The sequence below is a fragment of the Anabrus simplex genome, chromosome 1 (assembly GCF_040414725.1).
Source record: "Anabrus simplex isolate iqAnaSimp1 chromosome 1, ASM4041472v1, whole genome shotgun sequence".
Classification (NCBI taxonomy): Eukaryota; Metazoa; Arthropoda; class Insecta; order Orthoptera; family Tettigoniidae; genus Anabrus; species Anabrus simplex.
Window position 1 is genome coordinate 897,151,853 of NC_090265.1, and position 14,937 is coordinate 897,166,789.

Sequence of the window (14,937 nt, forward strand, 5' to 3'; positions counted from 1 at the left end):
ATGAATATGAACTCGGCGTATGCATGGCGGTGCTGACTGTTAGTTGATCTGGCAAACCAATGAGGTTATCAGCATCCAGTTATATTAGTCGAAGGAGCAGTGGAAGACCACCGATCCCTCGATTAATTAAGACATCGACTAATGAAAATGAAGAGTATGAAACTGAAAACTTTCTAGGTATCAGAAGTCAAATACCGTTCGAATAGGAAGAGAACGAAAGTTGACCAAGTGAGTTCGATCAGAAAAGATGGTGAGCGTAAGTAGAAGCAAGCTCACCGAGTGATTTGTCTACGCGGTTCACGGCGAATAGCTACGAACGTTTTAGGAGATGATGAGTTCGCATACAGCCTTCAGCCCTGAAAATGGTTTTTCGTGTTTTCCCATATGTACACGAGGAAAACACTTGGACTGTACCTTAATTAAGGTCATGGCCATTATTTTCCCAGTCCTAGGCCTTTCCCTTTTCAGCGTCGTCGAAAACCTTCTATGTAGTCTATTAGTGCGACGTTAAATGTTAAATCACTTCTTTTCTTAAGATTGGCTGCTCTGAGATTGGCAGTTCTCCTGTAGTTCCGGCCTTGTGCCAATCTCTTCAGCTCCACGTAAGATCAATTTACTAGTTGTCCTGTTTCATCATAAAGTTGAACTGCTAGTTCTCGGAAATCCAGATTGGTAGCCTTCAGCAGCCTATGCTGTTGACCATACAATTACAGTAGTTCATCTGACTTTAGAAGTGATATCTAGGGACTAGAATTTTTGGAAATACATATGCGCGTGTGCAAATGCATATTTTATGGGTTTATTTAATTTATTGCATATTTCGGCATATACATTTGAAATTAAGTATAACTTAAAACATCTCGAACAACATTGGTTTCTTCTGCGTGTTGGACATCCATTGTAAGCAACTTTCTGAGTAACAGATAACGAGATAACAGTGTTTTACGCAAGAACGCTGTCTGACATTTCAAGAAATGGATGTGATGGGACATTTCTTTCACCATCTGGGAAATCAGTACCCCGAGGTTACGTTTTGTGAGGAGTTTCTTCAGTGAATGTGTTACTTTATTCTTACTGTAGTCTGCATATATTTACTCAAAATGCCTAAGGAGAAGAGCTGCAAAAAGTAGTTATTACGTCCATCAGTGGATGTCAGGTAATAATGATTATTCAACCGATCACATTGTCGAATGCATGTACGGCAAAGGAGGGAAAGAAGAACAACACACTGCAACTACTTCTTATGCATGTAAAACGGATGCCTCCACTTAATACATTTTCAGTCGATCTTTGTTGTAAGATACAGTAATATTCCATGGAATAAGTTAGATAATCCATTTCTGCAGTCATTCCTGAAGAAATATTGTGTAAACCAAAATATCCCAGGACTTAAAATTATTCAAACAATTAGTCAGTACCTGAGTGGAATCAGGGTGTCTTTGCCAGATGAATGTTCGGAACCTTCGGTGCCAGCACATAAATTTTGTCCCATCACTTCGGTTGATGTAGAAAGGTCATTATTGGCCTATAAACTTATTTTGACAGACAATAAGCGTGATTTGTCTCCAGAAAACACTGAAAGACTTGCAGTTATCTATTGTGATGCTTCTTTCTACAGTGAATGATACATGTATAAAGAGAGTGAAAAAATTTGCTTGTTCTTAAGCGCATTTTCAATTTTTAGTGCGTATTTTCTACATGTTAGGGCATAATTGCATACATATTTTAATCGTTTTTACTGCGTATAGATCCGATTCCTACTGAAATCTCTCTCCAAGGGCATGAGGGTGCCTTGGCCCTCTACCCGTTCATGAACCCTCCAAAGAGGGTCTTGGTACTTGGTAGATGGGGATCTTTTATGTCAGTGGTCATTTGGTAAGAAGCAGTTTAACGTCATACCCAGGACTAGTCAAATCATTAACAAAATAAAATCAGGGCTCCTCTGATTAGCACGTCTCTCTCAGAAATTGTAAAGTGTATAGTAGCAGAGTGACATCGTCACTGGTTCTAGTTATTTCAAAAAGAGGCCATAGGTCGAATCCCGGCCAATGCACATGGGATTTTTCACGTGAAGAACCACATTCCAGTGGTTCAATATTTCGTACAACTGGAGTTCCTGCAGCTATAAACACGACGTGAACAGGCAAGTAAAACTACAAGCTTATTTTTCTTCACAAGCTGTGGGCTCTTACATGGGGGTGGCTTAATTTGGTCAAATCCAAAGTCTGCGTCATTTAAAAAAAACTACTTCGAACGAGTCTGAATAAGCTCTATTGATTACCAGCGATTACGCCCGATAATATTGCACTTACATTGACGTTGAGGTTGTTTATCAGTTACTGCAGTAAGGTTAAACAGCTCCAAGTATCAGCTATGGGTGTATTTTGTGCAGTAGGAGTTGCTCTGATAAGCGGCCACGGACATTTCTACAATCCTAGTGGAAACATTGTACGGTGATCTCAGTAGATAAAACACAGTCAAAAATGCGTGCTGAAGTTGCATTTGTGAAACCGAAAGCCATCGATGCATTTCTTCTTATAGTTATCTCACCATATATAATTATATGCTGAGAACATCGCAAAACACAATGTATACATAAAAATAAACTATTCCGAGTTAGTTGGCTATGCGGCCCTCGTCGCGTAGCTATGAGTTAGCATTCGGGAGACGGTGGATTCGAATTCCACCGTCGGCAGCCCTGAAAAAGTGTTTCCGTTGTTGCCCATTATCGCGCCCGCGGCCGCTTCTTCCGAATATTTCTGACAGTCTCCTATACCATCGTCACCGAAAACCTGAATGTGTTGGTGTGACTTTGAACCCTTTATTGACAATTAAATTCTGTAATAATAATAATAATAATAATAATAATAATAATAATAATAATAATAATTCGTAAGAAGCTTGTTCCATGATATTAATGTTCATTTTAGGGGTTGGACATAGTCCAACATTGTACAACTAAGGTTAGAGGGCCTCGTGATGTTTTCTGGCGAAAGGCAGGCATTTCCTCCTACCTTAAATACGTATGGTTTTCCCGCCAATACTCGGGTGGCTAACTGCAGTGGTTACCCACTGGGCGATGGGGTCGCCACATCCCTACGCCATATCCAAAGTGAAATTTCGAGGAGAGATCAGCAAACCCTTCCAGATAAAAACAGGTCTGAGACAGTGTAACAGCTTATCCCCAACACTCTTCAACGTGGTTCTACATAAGGTCATGAAAACACTGTGGAAACATAATGACTCAGGTGCTATAATAGGTAGTAAAAATAAACATGTCAAACCCAAGTGTTTGGCCTTTGCTGATGATTTGCCACTCTTCGCTGAGACGGAACAGGAAGCAATAACACAGATAAGTGAACTACAGGAGATAGCCGAGAAAACAGGTTTAAAAATCTCCTTCACAAAAACAGAGATGATGAGCACGGACAGGAATTATGTGAGGAGAACAATGAAGGCGAAATATGGCGAAGTGAAGGTCACAAAGCAGTTTAAATACCTGGGAGTATCAGCAGCAACGGGATGGATAAAGAGGCCATGGAAAATAGAAGACTTAAGTTGGCAAGGCTAAACATTGCCACCAAATTCATTTACAACAAAATGAATCTTCCCATTAATGCCAAACTAAGACATTATGATGCTGTGGTAAAACCAGTGATTCTGTATGGGGTGGAAATAGCAACACTAACGAACCTGGAAAAACTACTAAAGATTGAAAGGAGAATATTGAGGAGGATTTACGGCCCAAGGGTGGTAGAGGGAAACTACAGATTACGATCAAATAAGGAGATATACAAAAGAACAGAAGACCTGGAAACAACAATAAGGAAAAGAAGGCTGCGATTCTATGGGCACATGGTCAGAATGGATCCAGCAAGGTTAAATAAACAAATGTTTAATAAAATATACTACTTGAAGAGCCAGGGGGGATATGCCAAGCAGATGAAGGAAGAACTCAAGTTCTGGTTGAAGAAAAGAAAGAGCACAGAGGGGGAAGATGGACTGAAGAGAGAAGAGCGCAACATTCTGAAAGATAGAAGGCACTGTGGAGAAAGAGGAAGGAAGAAGGGATGATTGGAAGGAAGTGAAGTGGTATTGGCGTGGTCCTAAGTTTGGCCGGTTTGCAAGAAAGAAAGAAAGAAAGAAAGAAAGAAATAATAATAATAATAATAATAATAATAATAATAATAATAATAATAATAATAATAATAATAATAATAATAATAATAATAATCTTCAGTATATTGTAGTTGTAGCATGAGTAGTAGAAGAAGAATTCGATGTGCCTGTTGATAACGTGATCATAGCCATGGGACCACCAATTTTACATGGAATCCGAACCATGCGGATATGACTTATTCTTCGTTTTCAGTCCCAAGACTGGGCTGTTGCCATGAAGTTTGTCCAGGTGGCACGATCGTTGACAGCTCTCTTCATTGTAACACAATTGTTTAAGCCCGTGTCCTCAGTGACCTGGTTTACAAACATTTTCCTTGCTCTTCCTCTTGGTTTCTTTCTAGTAAGTTGCTTTAAGTCACATCGACACAGATGGGTCTTACGGTAACGATGGGATAAGTAAGGGCTAGGAGTGGGAAGGAAGCGGCCATGGCCTTAAGGTATAGCCCCAGCATTCGCGTGGCGTGATAATGGAGGAACCAGGGAAAACCATCTTCAGGGCTGCCGACAGTGGGGTTCGAATCCACTATCTCCCGAATGCAAGGTCACAGCAGCGTGCCTCTAAACGCACGACCAACTCGCTCTGTATTTGTATCATCAGTGAGTGTCGTAGGTTATGGCCCCACTATGACAGGCGTCGGTTTTTTAATTGTTTTGTGCAGTTAATGATAACGTTACTGGTTTTTACGTCCAACTAACTACTTCTACGGTTTTCGGAGGTCGAGATGCCGTAATTTAGTCCCACAGGAGTTCTTTTACGTGCCATCAAATCTACCGACACGCGACTGACGTATTTGACCACCTTCAAATACCACCGGACTGAGCCAGGATCGAACCTGCCAAGTTAGGGTCAGAAGGCCAGTGCCTCAACCGTCTGAGCCGCTCAGTCCGGCTTTTGAGTAGTTATTTTCTCTATTTCATAATTTATAAGACGTTGTAATTTCTTATTTTTGATGTACATGGAATTTCAAGCATTCGACTGAAGGGCCACTTTTCATATGCTTCAAGTCTGCTGATTATTGAATGTCCAAGTTTCTGATGCATATAATCCAGATGAATGCTCTTAGGATCCTCAGACGTAATTAAAGTCTCATTATGGAAGTGCTCAGTACGCTGTTTTTTGCCATTAAAGCCTTTTTTTTGGCTTGTTCTATCCGGCATTTGATTTCAGTTGAGCATCTTCGGTGACTTTTTAGCCTATGTAAGTAAGTGATCTTACTTGCTGAATATCTCTTCCAATGACTTTAAGGGAAGATTATTGGGCGATTATGCTACAACTATACATTTAATTTCTGAGGCGTTGATTTTCATCATCGTCATCATCATCTGTTTACCCTCCAGGTTCGGTTTTTCCCTCGGACTCAGCGAGGGATCCCACCTCTACCGCCTCAAGGGCAGTGTCCTGGAGCTTCAGACTCTTGGTCGGGGGATACAACTGGGGAGAATGACAAGTACCTCGCCCAGGCGGTCTCAGCTGCCATGCGGAACAGGGGCCTTGTGGAGGGATGGGAAGATTGGAGGGGATAGACAAGGAAGAGGGAAGGAAGCGGCCGTGGCCTTAAGTTAGGAACCATCCCGGCATTCGCCTGGAGGAGAAGTGGGAAACCACGGAAAACCACTTCGAGGATGGCTGAGGTGGGAATCGAACCCACCTCTACTCAGTTGACCTCCCGAGGCTGAGTGGACCCCGTTCCAGCCCTCGTACCACTTTTCAAATTTTCGTGGCAGAGCCGGAAATCGAACCCGGACCTCCGGGGGCGGCAGCTAATCACGCTAACCACTACACCACAGAGGCGGACGTTGATTTTCATGCCGTACATTTTCGCTGTTGTTGCTAGTCTAGACATCATACACGGTAATAATGATGGATGCGACTTACAGTATAATTTCATAAATCCCACGTTCCATGGCCTCCTTGGTGAGAAGCCAGTGACAATGACATTCGGTTATCACGTCCAATGTTGTAGAGATGATAACTGTTTGGTACTTTTGTCTAGCGCCTGACACTCAGGAGCCGTCATCGGCTATATTCGTTGTCACTCGGCTCGTAGTGCCGAACGCATCGTGTCGTCACAAGTCCCGCTCACTTTCGTTCTTCGAGAATCTTCGAGTGAGATAATTTAGCAGCTAGTGTGTTGTTTAATTCTATCGTGTCGTCACAAGTAATTAATTAAGGTAGTGTATTAAAATTAAAAAGCCTCCGTGGCTCAGGCGGCAGAGCGCCCGTCATTCACCACTGGATACCGTGGTTCGAATCCCGGTCACTCCACGTGAGATTTGTACTGGACAAGCGGAGGCGGAACAGGTTTTTCTCCGAGTACCCCGGTTTTCCCGCTCATCTTTCATTCCAGCAACACTCTCTTCACTACCATTTTATTTCATCTGTCAATCATTAATCATTGCCCCAGAGGAGTGCGACAGGCTTCGGCAGCCGGAACAATTCCCATTCTCGCCGCAAGATGGGGCTTCATTCATTCCATCCCTGACCTGGTCAGTGACTGGAAAACAGGTTGTAGGCTTTCATTTTTTCTGCAGTTTCAGCACTCATAAGAAGTACAATTAATAGTGCCATCTAAGTGCGAAGCACGTAAATCCACGCACAGACAGTATATTAGTGACAAAATAATGTTTGAATATAATATTTTATCAGCTTGTTCCCTTAATTTTATATGGGCCTCCATCATAACAATATGATATTATGAAAATTTGTAACTAGGTATGCCTTTCATAATAATATTAGCCTCTTTATTTTCTCTTGATATGTTGCAAATAACAGGCAGCATTAAAAACGATTATAAACTGGGCACGCAATAGCATTGTGAGCGTTAAATTATATCGCTGAACCTGTAATTCTATTCACAATACACTCAACTCGAGGAAAGTATTAATCCTTAGTTCTGAAACGCTCAAGCAGAGGGAGGATTCGATTAAATATCCGGCCGCGACGATCATGCACGAATTTAGCCGATGATGGCCCCTGAGTGTCAGGCGCAAGAACAAAGTCTGTTTGGTCATTAGGCTAAGATACTTATATAGGCCTACTTAAGATGAAGAATATCGTTTTAAAAACAAGACGACCGGGCGAGTTGGCCGTGCGGTTAGGGACGGGCAGCTGTGAGCTTGCATCCGGGATATAGTGGGTTCGTACCCCACTGTCGGCAGCCCTTGAGATCGTTTTCCGTGGTTTCCCATTTTCACACCAGGCAAATGCTGGGGCTGTACCTTAGTTAAGGCCACGACCGCTTCCTTCCCACTCCTAGGCCTTTCCTATCCCATCGTCGCCATATGACCTATCTGTGTCGGTGCAACGTAAAGTAAATTAAAAAAACAACAAGAAGTAGACTAATTTCGCAAGTAAAATAATCTTTCGGCCAAATTTCAAGTAAACATCTCATGATACTTAGAATGTTTACTAAACAGCCGTTTTGTAGATTCATTACACCATAGCGATGAGAAATTCAAAGTTCGTTCTTCGTCATTTGTGAACATTCACTGTGGAATGCGGCAAGATCTGCTTCTCATTAAGCTGCTCAATTTTCAAATTCGGACCAATTTATCTGTGATTTTTCAAATTAAATTAGTCACGCCCCCTTGATTATGATTCTAAGTTCAGGGTGGCGCATAAGTCACTCATGGGTATGAATCATTTAAACTATTTTTTGTTTGAAATAAATGCCAACTGTTTTTGGCACACATATTACATTGATGCTATGGAAATCTGTGCATACGTCTTGTGGGAAATTATCTCTACCAAATGACTACCATTCAATTTCTAATAACAATGTTATTGGTTTTATGTCCCACTAACAAAAAAATTATGTATTTTTGGAGACGCCGAGATGCTGGGATTTTCCCCGCAAGATTTATTTTACGTGCCAGTAAATCTACCGACACGAGGCTAACATATTCAATCAATCAATACTGATCTGCATTTAGGGCAGTCGCCCAGGTGGCAGATTCCCTATCTGTTGCTTTCCTAGCCCTTTCCGAAATGATTTCAAAGAAATTGGAAATTTATTGAACATCTCCCTTGGTAAGTTATTCCAATCCCTAACTCCCCTTCCTATAAATGAATATTTGCCCCAGTTTGTCCTCTTGAATTCCAACTTTATCTTCATATTGTGATCTTTCCTACTTTTATAAACGCCATTCAAACCTATTCGTCTACTAATGTCATTCCACGCCATCTCTCCGCTGACAGCTCGGAACATACCACTTAGTCGAGCAGCTCTTCTTCTTTCTCTCAATTCTTCCCAACCCAAACATTGCAGCATTTTTGTAACGCTACTCTTTTGTCGGAAATCACTCAGAACAAATCGAGCTGCTTTTCTTTGGATTTTTTCCAGTTCTTGAATCAGGTGATCCTGGTGAGGGTCCCATACACTGGAACCATACTCTAGTTGGGGTCTTACCAGAGACTTATATGCACTCTCCTTTACATCCTTACTACAACCCCTGAACACCCTCATAACCATGTGCAGAGATCGGTACCCTTTATTTACAATCCCATTTATGTGATTACCCCAGTGAAGATCTTTCCTTATATTAACACCTAGATACTTACAATGATCCCCAAAAGGAACTTTCACCCCATCAATGCAGTAATTAAAACTGAGAGGACTTTTCCTATTTGTGAAACTCACAACCTGACTTTTAGCCCCGTTTATCAACATACCATTGTCTGCTGTCCATCTCACAACATTTTCGAGGTCACGTTGCAGTTGCTCACAATCTTGTAACTTATTTATCACTCTATAGAGAATAACATCATCCGCAAAAAGCCTTACCTCTGATTCCACTCCTTTACTCATATCATTTATATATATAAGAAAACATAAAGGTCCGATAACACTGCCCTGAGGAACTCCCCTCTCAACTATTACAGGGTCAGACAAAGCTTCACCTACTCTAACTCTCTGAGATCTATTTTCTAGAAATATAGCAACCCATTCAGTCACTCTTTTGTCTAGTCCAATTGCACTCATTTTTGCCAGTAGTCTCCCATGATCCACCCTATCAAATGCTTTAGACATTTCAATCGCGATACAGTCCATTTGACCTCCAGAATCCAAGATATCTGCTATATCTTGCTGGAATCCTACAAGTTGAGCTTCAGTGGAATAACCTTTCCTAAAACCGAATTGCCTTCTATCGAACCAGTTATTAATTTCACAAACATGTCTAATATAATCAGAAAGAATGCCTTCCCAAAGCTTACATACAATGCATGTCAAACTTACTGGCCTGTAATTTTCAGCTTTATGTCTATCACCCTTTCCTTTATACACAGGGGCTACTATAGCAACTCTCCATTCATCTGGTATAGCTCCTTCGACCAAACAATAATCAAATAAGTACTTCAGATATGGTACTATATTCCAACTCATTGTCTTTAGTATATCCCCAGAAATCTGATCAATTCCAGCCGCTTTTCTAGTTTTCAACTTTTGTATCTTATTGTAAATGTCATTGTTATCATATGTAAATTTTATTACTTCTTTGGCCTTAGTCTCTTCCTCTATCTCGACATTATCCTTGTAACCAACAATCTTTAGATACTGCTGACTGAATACTTCCGCCTTTTGAAGATCCTCACATACACACTCCCCTTGTTCATTAATTATTCCTGGAATGTCCTTCTTGGAACCTGTTTCTGCCTTAAAATACCTATACATACCCTTCCATTTTTCACTAAAATTTGTATGACTGCCAATTATGCTTGCCATCATGTTATCCTTAGCTGCCTTCTTTGCTAGATTCAATTTTCTAGTAAGTTCCTTCAATTTCTCCTTACTTCCACAGCCATTTCTAACTCTATTTCTTTCCAGTCTGCACCTCCTTCTTAGTCTCTTTATTTCTCTATTATAATAGGTGGGTCTTTACCATTCCTTACCACCCTTAAAGGTACAAATTAGCCAGGATCGAACCTGCCAAGTTGGGATTAGAAGGTTAACCTGAGCTACTCTGCCCATCCCACTCGGTTTCTCTTTCTGAGCATTATTCATAACCTAGTCAAACATTTCTGGCTGCAATACATCAGTTCCCGCCCAACTGTTGTTCATGATCTCCTTGTTGAAGTAGACGCTTTCTTTGAGTTATCCCCAAAGAAAGGAAATCCCGTACAGTCAAATTTGCGGTAAGTCAAAACAGTGGATTACTGATTTGCGAAGTGATATTCAGTATGTTTAGAATGCTGTTCGGTGCTCAAGTTCTCCATGATGACTTTCTCGATAGTCCTTTAGTAGATGCAGAATGAAAAAGAAATGTTATTGTGAAGACAAATTTTGAGCTATTACAACCCATGCGCGATTTCTGCACCACCTTATATAACTGGACATCCGGTGGCTATGACAACATCACAGTCACGTAAAGAACTTGCTTTGACAGCCCATTTAAAGAAACAGATTGTCGTGCGTCATATTCCCTCGTTTCCTTAGTAAGTACCTTTCGTTCCAAACAGTTGAACTTCGTTTGTACTCGTGTAACAGCAGATAACAATGTTTGCACCTGTCCATGTTTTCACGTCTTTCTCAGGAAGCTAGTACAGTATAAGGATGCCATATAACAAAGATACAAAATATGAATTCAATTTTTAAACACAGGCTTTCCGTGTATCTCAATGTCACGATACTGATTTTGACTGATAAAATTTCTTCCTTCATAGCTTAGCGGGTAACTCGCATTTATTCCATGACAGGATTCGGAAGAAAGTCAAAATTACGGCGTTGGCGAAATTTTATACTTCGTCGCCATAAGACCTATCTGTGTCGGAGCGACGTAAAGCCCCTAGCAAAAAAAATAAATTTATACTGATATTTTTAAACTACTAGCCAAGAAACTATCTAGTCAAAAAAATGAACAGCGTACGAAACGTAGCTTGAGTAATATGCTCAGAAAAGGCTATACTTGAGGACAAAACATGTCGACCTCTCCTCACACCACTACTATTCAGCAGCCCGGTGTTTATTAACGGCTTATAGATTTTTTTACATGTATAGTAGCTGGAGTTGCCAAATCTACTGCATTCGACACGAGAAAGGGAGTGTGAAGAGAGTGTGGAAGAAACTTGTCTGGCAACCTCTCCACACCAAACAGGATCACTTAGAACTGGTTAACTCAGCAGGGTGCAGGGTGTGATTGACTGCTGATTTCCAGCTCGCTTCCAGGAACTGAGGCCTGTCCCCAGAACAGGCGATTGATTACATAACATCATATATACCGACAACATAATCTGACAGAGGTGGTCGAATTTTTTTAAAGAGTGGAAAAGAAAGTCCATTTGGCATACCATTTCGTACGAAGTCGGTATGTAAAAGACCTCTGGTGACATAATATCGATGTTCAACATGCAATATTAAGTAGAAATTACCTGTAGTTCGGCTAAGTTCCGTTGCTCTGTCATCTGATGAATTAAAACGGAACGTCGATATCGATACGCAGGCAGCCTAAATAGTGTCGTATCAAAACGCCTGCGTACGGTGCCTGAGGGGTATTATTATTAGCCTATTGTTATTATTATTGATCCGGAGTTATCCGTGGAGCAGAAAGAGGAGAAATAAGGTGCTGGGTTTGAATGGGTCTAACTACGATATCGAAATTTGAATTACAACTTTAAATAAAGGTTATATTTCTTTCAAAAAAACAAACTTAACAAATTTTCACTAAGTGAAATAACAATGAAATCTCTGGTACAATACCAATTCAGTTACAAGGGTGGAACACCCCAGAATAGAGAATTTCAGAATTTTGTGCTTCGAGCCCTCAGTTGACACGTTTACAATTTCAGAGGAGGTATGGCTTAAACAAAGATCTCCCAAATTCAAGAGCACTTGCTCCAAAAGTTAAAATATTTAGCCTTCCAGAGGCACCCCTCACTATAACAAAAAACTAAAAAAATCAGCTTACATGCTCTCAATTTCTTACAGTCTACTCAAGGCAACATAACACAAAATTTTAAGATCTCTGGCCGCTCAGGGCGCAGTTTACAGTTGATAAAAGTTAGTATACAGAGGTATCTAGTACCCAACCTACTGGGCCTTCGTGGAAAAGGAATAACAGGTTAAATTAATGGCTCGAACACAAAATGAATGGAGGCGTATACTTGCATTCCTAAATGAAAAATAAAATCCTAACGGGGCTCTCGGCCCAGTGATACAGAGGCTAATCCCAAGCTACTGAGGTGACTCGAATGAAAGTTACTTTAAGGCATTACAGAAAAGAAGAAAAACAGTTACAAAATCGCAGTCACCTCGAACCAAGTTCAAGGCAAACTCGAGAGGGTAACGCACTCTCTATCCCCGAATTACAGTTAAAGATTTTATGAAATTTTTACATTAGGCGAACGAAAATTTACATTTTAGAAAAGGCTGGTTACATAGTTAGAAATTCGGACCTTCGCCTTGGATAAATTTGCGGAGACAGCAAGAAAGATAGAATTTATGTGGCCATTACCTGACTGTTGTTCTGTCTGCCGAAGAATGAGGCGCCCCGCCTCCTGCCTTAACACACACACACTCAGAAAGACGACGATCAATGAGACAAGGTAGCCAGAAAAGCCTCAGCGTATATACCCAAAGGGAAGGTTCGAGAGGATTCTGGACTAGTCCGGACACACACTCTCAATTTTATTGGCAAATTCAAAAGTTACACCCAAGGAGCCTGTGATGGCTGAAAGATAATTACAGAAAATTCCTAATTGGTTAGACTCAAAACTGGCGGAAAAAGAGAGAAGTGTTGCAACCCTAGAATTGTATTTTTAAAAAAATGACAGTAGATTTACTTGAGAAAACCTATAAACACAAAATTTCTTTCAATAAAAAATTCTTTTACCTTGCACCAGAGTGCATGACCACAATTTTTGGTAGTGATATCTGTGGAAAAATGTCCAAACTTCTTCATGTACAGCAAAAACAAAACAAAAAGAAATCCAATCAGTTTAGGAAACTTCACAATAACACAATTACTCGATACTTCAGTAGTGACATCTTCCAATTAATGTTCCAACTTCCTGTAGTAGCAATTGCACGTTTTGGTCGATAGAGGAGGTCATTAAGGCGCTACTTTTGAATGTGCAGAGTTGAGGTGTACCTCCTGGTGTAATTATTATTATTATTATTATTATTATTATTATTATTATTATTATTATTATTATTATTATTATTATTATTATTATTATTATTTCCATGCTTTCCATAGTAAAGGCTCTATCACGAGTTTACGTTGAACCGTTGTGTCGAAATCGGAGACAAATTCCACAAGACTTCTTCCTTAACTATAAGTACAATATCTAGTTTTTCAGATTTTTTTTTGTCTAAAACTTACGAAACAAAGACGAAAAGTATTGGAACGTGTGGTCATTGCCCCTAGGTAAGCTCTTACCGTACTCTATATCCACTAGTATTCTTCTTCTTCTTTTTCTTCTTCTTCATCTGTTTACCCTCCAGGGTTGGATTTTCCCGCGGACTCAGCAAGGGATCCTACCTCTACCGCCTCAAGGGCAGTGTCCTGGAGCTTCAGACTCTGAGTCGGGGATACAACTGGGGAGGATGACCAGTACCTCGCCCAGGCGGCCTTACCTGCTATGCTCAACAGGCGCCTTGCGGGGGGTGGGGGCTGAGAAGTTTGGAAGGGATGGACAAGGAAGAGGGAAGGATGCGGCCGTGGCCTGAAGTTAGGTACCATCCAGACATGTGCCTGGAGGAGAAGTGGGAAACCACGGAAAACCACTTCCAGGATGGCTGAGGAGGGAATCGAACCCCCCTCTACTCAGTTGACCTCCCAAGGTGGGGTGGACCCCGTTCCAGTCCTCGTACCACGTTTTAATTTTCGTGGCAGAGCCGGGAATCGAACCCGGGCCTCCGGGGGTGGCAGCTAATCACACTAACCACTACACCACAGAGGCGGACCTAGTATAATTCAGTTTGAATAATTGTTAGTGCTTTAGAACACTCGATTAGTGTTCTTACTAGTGTTTACCGTTAAACGATTGAAATTGCAATTCCTTAGGAATTTTAAGATGAGAACGAAAAAACTGACCGCTTTTCTGCTTCCTGTTCTTTTCAAACAAACGCTAAATCTGTACCCCAAAACGGACACTGTGACAAGCTTTCAGGCGGTCCGTAATATCTTACTAACTCAAAGAATTTCATTGGCGACTCTCAGTTCTAATAATTTAGTTAAGTCGTGTGAATGGCTAAATATCCCCTTATTTTTTCTTTTGCTAGTGGTTTACGTCACGCTTACTCATCCAGGTTTTCGACGACGTTAGGATAGGGAAGGACTAGACGTACTCGATTGGCATTGGCCTAGTTGAAAATGAGAAATTACGGAAAACCAACTTCAGAGCTATCAACGGTGGAGTCGAACTCATGCATTGCAAGTTCATAGCTACTGCATGGTGCTTCATTCTCCCCACATCACAAGAAAAGCTAGGTCGTGTTTCTTAAAACTTATTTTATGAAAGTAGACGTACAGTATTTGACATCTAAGGTATGTTGAACCTGAGAGTGATTTGAGATCGAAATTATCAGACATTAAACCAAACATTACTATGATAGTTGGGAAAAAATTTCACATTGAAGTATGTTTGATGTCACCTAAATATTCAAATTTTACGCATTGATCTTTTTACATTTCATTCATTTTATTTATTAAGAGTTTTCATAATAATAACTGTTTATTTTAGAGCACAAGTTCTTCTCCCGGGGACTATCAACTCGAGAACATGCAGTGGTGACAACAGAGCCCATATCTGATTCTGGG

At 40.8% G+C, this 14,937-nt stretch overlaps 1 protein-coding gene across 2 annotated transcripts in view; it reads right to left on the minus strand.

Annotated features, from left to right (window-relative positions):
- LOC136857723 (uncharacterized) overlaps positions 1-14,937 on the minus strand; it is a 135,437-nt gene that overhangs the window by 35,428 nt on the left and 85,072 nt on the right. The window contains exon 1 of one of the 2 annotated variants that reach the window (XM_067148247.2): positions 6,056-6,128. The exons of the other annotated variant lie outside the window; for it this stretch is intronic. The gene's annotated coding sequence lies outside the window, so the exon portion shown is untranslated. Of the gene's footprint in view, positions 1-6,055; positions 6,129-14,937 lie in introns of those variants that run through there. 2 annotated transcript variants of the gene reach the window in all.